The following is a 9,830-nucleotide window of genomic DNA, read 5'->3' as shown; positions in this document are numbered from 1 at the left end:
GAAAAAGCGTGACAGAGGGGGTGGGGGGGGGGGTCTAAAAATCCTGAAAAATGATGGACGTCACATTTGAATCGACCCAAGAGTGAAACTAAATCTACCTAGGGAGCGTCCATAAATTACGTCACCCAAAAATTGCCCATTCTCCAAATCCGTGCGTCGGACCTAACTTCGGAAGTGGTGCGCTGTATAGTATCAGGTATCAGGTATCAGTAGGTCGGCTCTAGAGGCACGTTCTCCTCCATTTGGGAAATTTGTGCCATCGCCATGAACACGAGCCTATTCATCATTTACCTGACGGAAAAGGGAAGGAAAAAGGATAGGAGATGGGAAAGGACAGGTAAGGGAATAGGATCGTCATACTCGCAAAAGCGTACCACAATGGGTTCCCATAGCGTCCTGAAAAGGACACTGTAATAACGCATAAGCGTGCCACAATGGGTTCAAACAGCGCCCTGAGAAGGGCACTGTGATAATGCATAAAGCGTAAAGAGAGCCTATAGCTCTTTACCACAGCGGGTCAAGAACAACAGAACGTCCTGAAGATTCAGGTTTCTGAAGTCAGTTTCACTTAATAAGTGTTTCCCGAGTACTCGGAAACGCAATTGCGCAAAAGCTGGACAGTTACATATTAAATGATACGAAGTTCCATAATCGGATTCACAGCTATCACATGCAAATGAATCAGCTTGCTGAATATTCGCCATGTGATAACTGAGTCGGCAGTGGCCAGTCAATGCTTTGACCAGCATGCTGCAATTCTGCTTTGACAGATTTGTTAGATACTTTGCCACCCCTAGAGATGGCTCAGTACAATACAATTTTGTTTGACGACATGACTCCAAACTATTCCAGTATTGTTTGTGCTGAGTGGCAGCCCAGGTGTCAATCTGAAGCTTCACCCAACACTTGGATACCGGAATAGCTGGCTCAGGGCCAATGAAGTCATGTGATGCTCCAGTGCGAGCTAACTCATCAGCCAATTCATTTCCAGCGATGGAAGAATGGCCAGGTACCCATACAAGGTGAACAGCGTTTGCTGAATTCAGCTCCTCAATTTGAGTTCGACAAGCGATAACTATCTTCGACCTGGAGTTGGCCGAAGCAAGTGCTTTAATAGCAGCCTGGCTATCTGAACAGAAGTATATTACTTTGCCCATTACGTGCTGCTGAAGTGCTGATTGCACTCCGCACATAAGAGCAAAGATTTCGGCCTGAAAAACGGTGCAGTGTCTGCCAAGTGAATAAGACTGATACAGCCTTAGTTCACGAGAATAAACACCAGCACCTGCTCGACCTTCTAGAAGGGAGCCATCAGTGTAACATACGATGCCGTCTGAAATACTTCTCTCCAGATAACCAGATGTCCACTCTTCCCGGGAAGGGAATTTCGTGGAAAATGTCCTATATGGAAAATTACAAGCAATTGTAAGATCACTTGGAGCAAGGACAACTTTGTCCCAATTCACCAAAAGTGGAAACAACGAGGTGTGTGTTGAACTGCGGTTCACAGGAGTTTCCTCTAGTAAACCGAGTACCCATAGACGGTAAGTGCAAGAAAGTGCTTCTTGTTTGAGATGAATGTGTAGTGGGACAACGTCAAAGAGAACTTCGAGCGCTGCCGTGGGAGTTGAAGAGAACGCTCCAGACATCGCCATTAAGCACATCCTTTGGAGATGGCCTAACTTTGATTGGACCGTTCTCACTTCGCCCTTTTGCCACCACACAAGACATCCATGGGCCAATATTGGCCGAACAACAGTTGTGTAGATCCATTTGATATACTTGGGTTTTAGACCCCAAGTTGTACCAAAGGTTCGCCGGCATTGCCCGAAGGCCATACAAGCTTTCTTGATTCTGAACTCAACATGAGGTGTCCAGGAAAGCTTGGAATCAAGAATGACTCCAACGTACTTTACCTGTTCAGTCACATTGATTTCAGAATCAAAGAGACGTAAAGTTCGAACACCATTACGGTTTCGCTTTTCCGTGAAAAGAACAATAGATGTTTTACTTGGATTTACCGAAAGGCCATATTGGCGACACCAACCCTCAACTACCTGAAGAGCGTTTTGCATCAGGTCGAAAAGGGTGCTGATGCACATACCGACTAACAATGTTAGGTAGTCGTCGGCAAAACCATAAGTAGGAAAACCGCTATTATTGAGTTGCCTCAATAGCGTATCTGCTACGAGATTCCATAAAAGTGGTGATAAGACTCCCCCTTGGGGGCATCCACAAGCACTCAATTTCCTAATCGCCGCTTGACGCAATGTCGAGAAGAGATGTCGGTTTTTGAGCATTTGGTGAATCCAATTGGAAATCATTGGAGATATACCATGACCCCGTGCGGCTTCCAATATGGCATCGAAAGGCACGTTGTCAAAGGCACCCTCGATATCTAAGAAAACACCCAAGCAGGATTGCTTTTGAGCGAATGCCTTCTCGATATCGTAAACAACTTTGTGTAAAAGAGTCACAGTGGACTTTCCAGATTGGTAAGCATGTTGGTTCACATGAAGAGGCACATTGGCCAGATAAACATCACGGATGTGATGATCCACAATGCGTTCTAAGCATTTCAGAAGAAAAGAGGTCAAACTGATAGGTCTGAAGCTCTTTGCTTCTTCATACGACGCGCGACCCACTTTCGGAATAAACTTCACAGTAATATCCCGCCAGGATTTGGGAATATACCCTGTAGCAAAACTGCAAACAAGTAGTTGTTTCAAAACATGTTTGAAATGATCAAATCCCTTCTGAAGCAAAATAGGATAAATCCCATCTGCCCCAGGAGATTTGAAAGGAGCAAAGCTATTAAGTGCCCATTCAATCGATTCTAAAGTTATGATACTCCGAGCCGAAGCTAAAGAATCATAACTACAAGAAAAGACATCAGGTTCATCCGGGGAAGTGTGTACTGAATAAACATTCTAAAACTTCCTCATCAGAGGAAGTGAAATCACCATTTGGCAAACGAAGTTCGTTCACTTGAAAATCCTTAGATTTTGCAAGGATTTTGTTCAATCGACTGGCTTCACTCAGACTGGAAACATTTGTACAAAGGTTTTTCCAGCCGGATAGTTCAGCAGACCGAAGAGCTTTCTGGTAGGCCTTGCGAGCCGACCTGAAAGCCTCCGATCCAGCCGAACGTCGTCTGTTCCAACTCTTTCTACATTGTTTCCTAAGCTTCGCCAGATCGGAGTTCCACCAAGGGGTTCCTCTTGTGGTCTTCACAGACCGCAGAGGGCAGGCTTCTTCAAAAGCTTCCATGATGAAGGCCGTTGTGGTATCAACGGCATCATCTAAATCACTTGGAGTGTCAATTGATGGTGAGTATCCATGAAATTTGGCTGCAACCAAATCGGTAAAGAGATCCCAGTTGGTTGACCGGGGATTCCTGAAACGCAAAGTTTGCGAAGTAAAATTCACATGTTCAAACAAGATGTAACGATGATCAGATAAAGATTCTTCATCTGACACATGCCAATTGGTCAGCTCATGACTAATTCTGCTAGAGCAAAGCGTTATGTCTAACACTTCCTCTCTACCAGATACCATGAAGGTTGGGCGGTTGCCTATGTTAAGTAATCCAAGATCTGTACTACTCAAGTATTCCATCAAACTGGAGCCTCTCAAATTGATGTCTGAGCTGCCCCAGATTATATGGTGAGCATTAGCATCACTACCAACAATTAGCGGAAGGCCTTTTGAAGTGCAGTATGCAATGACTTGCTTGAAAGCATCCGTAGGGGATGGTTCATCATGCGGTAAATAAACCGAACAATAAACGTATTTCCTGTTGAGGTTTCCAACAGATACATCTATTATGATAGCACATACATCTCTGGTAGTTAGTTCAGAGATGAGTGTAGCAACGATTGCGTTGTTGACAAGCACACATGCTCGAGGCATGACACGTGAGTTTGCCATTTCATTTTTACTGAAAGTAGCAAACACCGGATTGACAAGGTTTCCTAAATAGAAATTCCCCTTACGAAAGTAAGGTTCTTGGACTAACGCCACTTGGGCTGTACCATTTTGCATAAGTCTACAAAGATTGATCGTTGCTGTTCTTTTGTGCTGAAGATTGATCTGAGCTATCCTAACCGTAGCCACTACCCAAACTAGGCAAGATTAAACTCTTAACAATCACAGCACAAAAAAGAACAGCAACAATAAAGCCAGATCGGTATCGAATTGAGTGCGCCAAAGGCGAGGATGCACAGAATACACTGTGTAAAACGCATAATGCGAAACCATATAGGTGAAAATCTAAACTAATTAATAACATCTTCATAATCCCGCCCTTATTCAGCCTCAAGTATGAGATTGAAGAAGGGCAGCTGATTGTCTCGGAGAAACACAAGGTCCACCGCGCTATTGCTCCGGTTAGCACAGTAAGGGCAAATACTGTGGAGGGTGCCCTGGTACTCCACAGGCTCCGTTTGCGGTTAGGTTTTTATTAGACCCCCCTAGCCATTCATTCCTAGGCACGGTAAGCATAAAGCCGCATAACACCATGAATTAGGGGTCACCTGATTAGTGGATTCCTACCACTGGAACAGGCGGTCCGTAGTGCTATTCTTAGCCAGTTGAACTAACCGCTACCGACACTACACAGCTATCTAGGCTGATCGGGAAAAGAAGTTGATATTGGTGATCAACTTCATACGGGCCCGAAAAGCCGTCAGATTGTTTTTATCAGAGACCCGCAAAAGGGTCGTTCAAATTAACATCCATCATTTAGGGGGAAGGGGGGAGTCTGAGGAAGTGTGACACCCCATGTATTAGGTATACGAAAAAGCGTGACAGAGGGGGTTGGGGGGGGGGGGGGGGGTCTAAAAATCCTGAAAAATGATGGACGTCACATTTGAATCGACCCAAGAGTGAAACCAAATCTACCTAGGGAGCGTCCATAAATTACGTCACCCAAAAATTGCCCATTCTCCAAATCCGTGCGTCGGACCTAACTTCGGAAGTGGTGCGCTGTATAGTATACCAGGCCCGCTATACTACTTCCGAAGTTAGGTCCGACGCATGGATTTGGAGAAAAATCCAACTTCGCTAGTCGAAAATACCGGGTTCCAGCTAGATTGATAATACAACAGTTAAAAGAAGTCTTCTTTGCATGCCTATATAAGGGTCATTCCACGCCAAGTGACCGACCGCGTGCAATCGACCATTATGGATTTAAACGAAATTTGGTTTGAATATTGTACGGACTCGAATGTGTGAGTTAGCGACGAAGCATTTAGCTGATGAAGTGTTTTTTTGTTTATTGTTGTATAGTCAGTAGTATGGGACACGGTTGTATGAAAAAAATAAATCCTCGCTCCAGTCGACTTTTTGGTTTCCATTTGGGTCCCATATGAACTGTGCAAAATTTCAGAGCGATCGGTTAAACTATAATTTAGCGCAAACGGTTCAAAGTTTTCATAGGATTTACTATGGGAAAAGTTACACTTTCAAACAAAAAATCCCAGAGGTCGCCTTTTGTCTCCTTAATTCAAATCGATTAACGCTTCTAGTAGAAAAATCATTTATGAAACTTTCCTTCGAAGACCGCAAAACACTTGGATGCTTGTGAAAAAAGTTATTGATTTATTACCGATTAGTGATCCAACGAACGGCATTTTGTTTTGTTTTATCAGCAGCACTGCTGCTGCCGTTGCTGCATGGGGTGGCGGGAGGCATCACCACCCCCAGAAACAGCAGCAGCCAAGGCAGCGCTACAGTGCTGCTAATAAAACAAAACAAAAAGCCGTTCGTTGGATCACTAATCGGTAATAAATCAATATTTTTTTCCACAAGCATCCAATTGTATTGCGGTCTTCGAAGGAAAGTTTCATAAATGATTTTTCTACAAGAAGCATTGATCGATTTGAATTAAGGAGATAAGGGGCGACCTCTGGGATTTTTTATCTGAAAGTATAACTTTTCCCATAGTAAATCCTATGAAAACTTTGAACCGCTTGCGCTAAATTATAGTTTCACCGATTGCGCTGAAATTTTGCACAGTTCATATGGGACCTAAATGGAATCAAAAAAGTCGACTGGAGCGAGGATTTGATATTTGTCCCATACTAATAGTCAGTCCGTACTACTTTGTTGTTAGAAATAGACGTCGATAAGGCAAACGTAGTTATTTTATTTTATGATAAAGAAAATCCCGGGTCGGGTTACGGTTGATCGATTCGGAAGTATAGACCATACGCTGGGATTTCAACATTATGGTAAACTTCCAGTTCCCAAGTAGAACGCTCAAGTAAAATTCCTCCTTTTTCCGTAAGTAATTTTGACATTTGTTTAACCGACAGCATTTTTACGAAACGATGCTGTAAGAAGGATGTGAAGAAAAGGGCACTGCATACGGCGGTTGCTAGACAAATTGTTCGTTGTTCGTGTGGCGTTTCGTGGCCTTGTTGTTTACGATTTGAACTTAGAGAAATTTTGTTCGTTTCCTCAGGAAGTGTGATTGAAATTTAGATTTAATTTTTGCGCGCGTATGGGGAAAATCCAGATAGTGAGATTTCAACGCCACGGTGTCAAAATCTCGATTATTATCGAACTTTTATGTACAGTGACCCCACACCGATGAATCACCTTAATTATGTACACTATTTATGAATCACCGTGTTGATCAAATGAGTGATCCATAGACTGTGGTCATTTTTGCCGATTCATAAATTGTGGGGTCACTGTACCTCGGATTTTTCTTCGGAAATTGTTAGTATTTGGGCTATATATTCATAATCGGAAGACGAGAAAATATTTTATCGGTGAAAATTTTCCCATACATTTTGTATGGGACGTTTTTTGGTTAAAATCAGTATTTAATTAATTTTAGTATGGAAAATGAACATGAGCATGAGCATGATTGACCGCCCGCGGTTGCTCCTCTGTTATTGCAAGGACAACTGCATTTACACAAAGAACCAACAGATGATGCTTGGGATTAGCTTTCTCTTCATTGTGTAAATGCTGGAATCCCAATACTTTTCAATAAGCAATACCAGCGCCGGCCGCGTCCGAATGCAGGTCAATTGAGGATAGGGAAGGAAGTGATGACGTGATTCTCGCTTAGGCCAATAACCGAGGAATTCTCTGCGTTACTACGAGAAATCACTAGGAGTTTGGACAGAGGAAATGGAGATGTGTTGAAGATTTTGTCATGGTAAACGAGTGTAATGTTTTGAATCGCGATTAATAATGCGCTCGCGAAGAAATACCCTTCTAAACCTTGGACGACGAACGCGATCTTTTGTGCCTCAAAACTCACCCCACATAAGTTATTCATTCGCAACTAAGGAGAACACAATGCTAAACACCGACGCATCTGTAGTTTGCATTTTCGCGCGAGACAATGCTGAACGCGATCAATTCACAAGTATTAACAAAATAACACGTGATAAATAAATCAGAGAGATCTTACCGCATGATTCGCCGTCTATCTTTTACCGATCCTCTCTTTTCCCAGAAATTCATGCAACCTTTATTTGAGTCAAAACATTATTCATTTGGACTAAAATATTACAAATGTCGACACCGAAGATGACGAACCATTCAAATTTTTGTGTTCATGCAAAAAATTAAAGGAAATGATTTATTATCAACTAAATGTGCATTTGGAACTAGCGCCGACACATGACGTGACGAACTTTTCAATATTTGTTAGATAAATACACAAAAAACCAGAGCTGCAGCATCTTCCACTAACTGGCCTTGAAATTACACTGAACTGCTACACAACAACACACGGGTACGACGATGTGCACATTCAAATTGTCGACGACAACGCGCCCGATCCGAATGAAAAAAGCGGCACTTCCTTTGCCTCCAAAAACACACTAAACCGCCTCGTACGAAGATGAGTACGCACACAGGACGACGATGCGATGCAACGACGAACCAAGACGGGCTGAAATGTAATCCGCTGCTGATAAATACACAAAAACCAGAGCAGAATTGTATAAATCCTTTAGCATTAATTATTATTATTATTATTATGATAAAATGGAGAGAGCTCACCAATAAACATCCTTCGAAAAGTTCAGTGCGTATGTGCTACAGCATCTTCCACAAACTGGCCTCTTCTCCGAAATCACACTGAACCGCTACAACTACACACGGGTACGACGATGTGGACATTCAAATTGACGACGACGACGACGCAGCCGGTCCGAATAAAAAAAGCGGCTTTTTCACTTTGCCTCAAAAATCACTCTAAACCGCCCCGTACGAAGATGAGCACAGCCAAATCTGCGACGACGACGACGCGGCAGGCCCAAATGAAAAAAAATGGCCTCTTCACTTTGCCTCCAAAATCACGAAGATGAGCAGTCAAATAGACGACGACGACCGAATGAAAACGCGGCCTGTACACTTTGCCACCAAAAACTCACTAAATCGCCCCGTACGAAGATGAGCAGTCAAATAGACGACGACGACGACCGAATGAAAACCATTAATTTTAGTACAGTGACCCCACACCGATGAATCACCTTAATTATGTACACTATTTATGAATCACCGTGTTGATCAAATGAGTGATCCATAGACTGTGGTCATTTTTGCCGATTCATAAATTGTGGGGTCACTGTATGGAAAATAGCCAAAAATTTAGAAAAAATCAAATTTCCCCGATGGAATATTTTAAAACTTTCCAATTATAAAGTATAGCCAAAATGCTGACTTTCTGTGAAGAAAGATCCGAGGTATATGGAAGTTTGATAGTAATCGAAATTTTGACACCGTGCAACGGAGTTCCAAGGGAAATGCTAATGAGAGACGCTGGGATTCTGAGGGAACTTTTAATGGGTGTGTGAAGAATTAGCCTAAGTTAAAATTCACAAATAAAAAGAAAAAAAATTTAAATGGTATTACAGCGAGAACTATGGTTGGATACTAATTATAAATTCTGCAATATTGGAGTTCGGACTACGGTGAGAGGAATTGGGCTGGGACTCTGACGGTTACCTTGTGGAGTTTTAGATGAAATACGAGGTAGGACAAAGCTTCACGGGGAATTTAATGAAGATCCACGAAAGATTCTTTGTGATGAATCTTTTGGCATTCCGTACGAAGGTTTTTCTTTGGGGTTTCACAGAAAGTCCTCTTGAAATTCTTCGAGATGTTCCACCGAAAATCCACCAGAAGTTCGCAGGGGATTCTTATAAAATGTCTCTGAGATTTTCATTAGAAGTTCTACAAAAAATCCCTTCGTGAGTTCCTTCTAATTCAGGATTTATTTATTTTGTTTTTTTTTTTTATTTTGGGATCTTCTAGGAGTTCCTTCAGGGTTTTCTCCAGAGGTGTTTTCTAAGATTCTACCAGGAGTTTTTCCGAACTATTCTACAATAATTTCTTCCGGGATTTCTTAAGTATTTTTTTATCCGGGGTTCACTCAGACATTTATTCGGAGATTGCCGCAGGAATTCCTTCCGGGATCATTTCAGGAGTTCCTTATAGGATTTCTATAGGAGTTCATTCTTAGATTCGTCCTGGAGTTCTTTCAGTGATTCTTCCAGGATTTCTTTCTGAGATACAACGTTTTAAGATTCATCTAGGTTTTCTCTGGACGTTTCTCATGTGAATCCTCAAAGAATTCCTTTTGTAATTCCTCTAGCTTCTTCCGGGATTCCTCCAGGAACTCCTTCTAGGTTTCCTCTAGGAGTAAACTTATGGGTTCTTCTCATAGTTTCTCCTGGTATTTCTCCAGGATTTTCTTCTAAGATTACACCAGGGGTGGCATCAGGGACCTCTCCAGAAATTTTACCCATGGTATCTGTTCGCTCCCAACGCGAAGACCCATTTAGAATTTGTCCTCATCT

Source organism: Aedes albopictus, chromosome 1, assembly GCF_035046485.1.
Source record: "Aedes albopictus strain Foshan chromosome 1, AalbF5, whole genome shotgun sequence".
Lineage (NCBI taxonomy): Eukaryota > Metazoa > Arthropoda > Insecta > Diptera > Culicidae > Aedes > Aedes albopictus.
The sequence above is the reverse complement of the archived record's forward strand: the minus strand, read 5'-3'. Positions refer to the sequence as shown.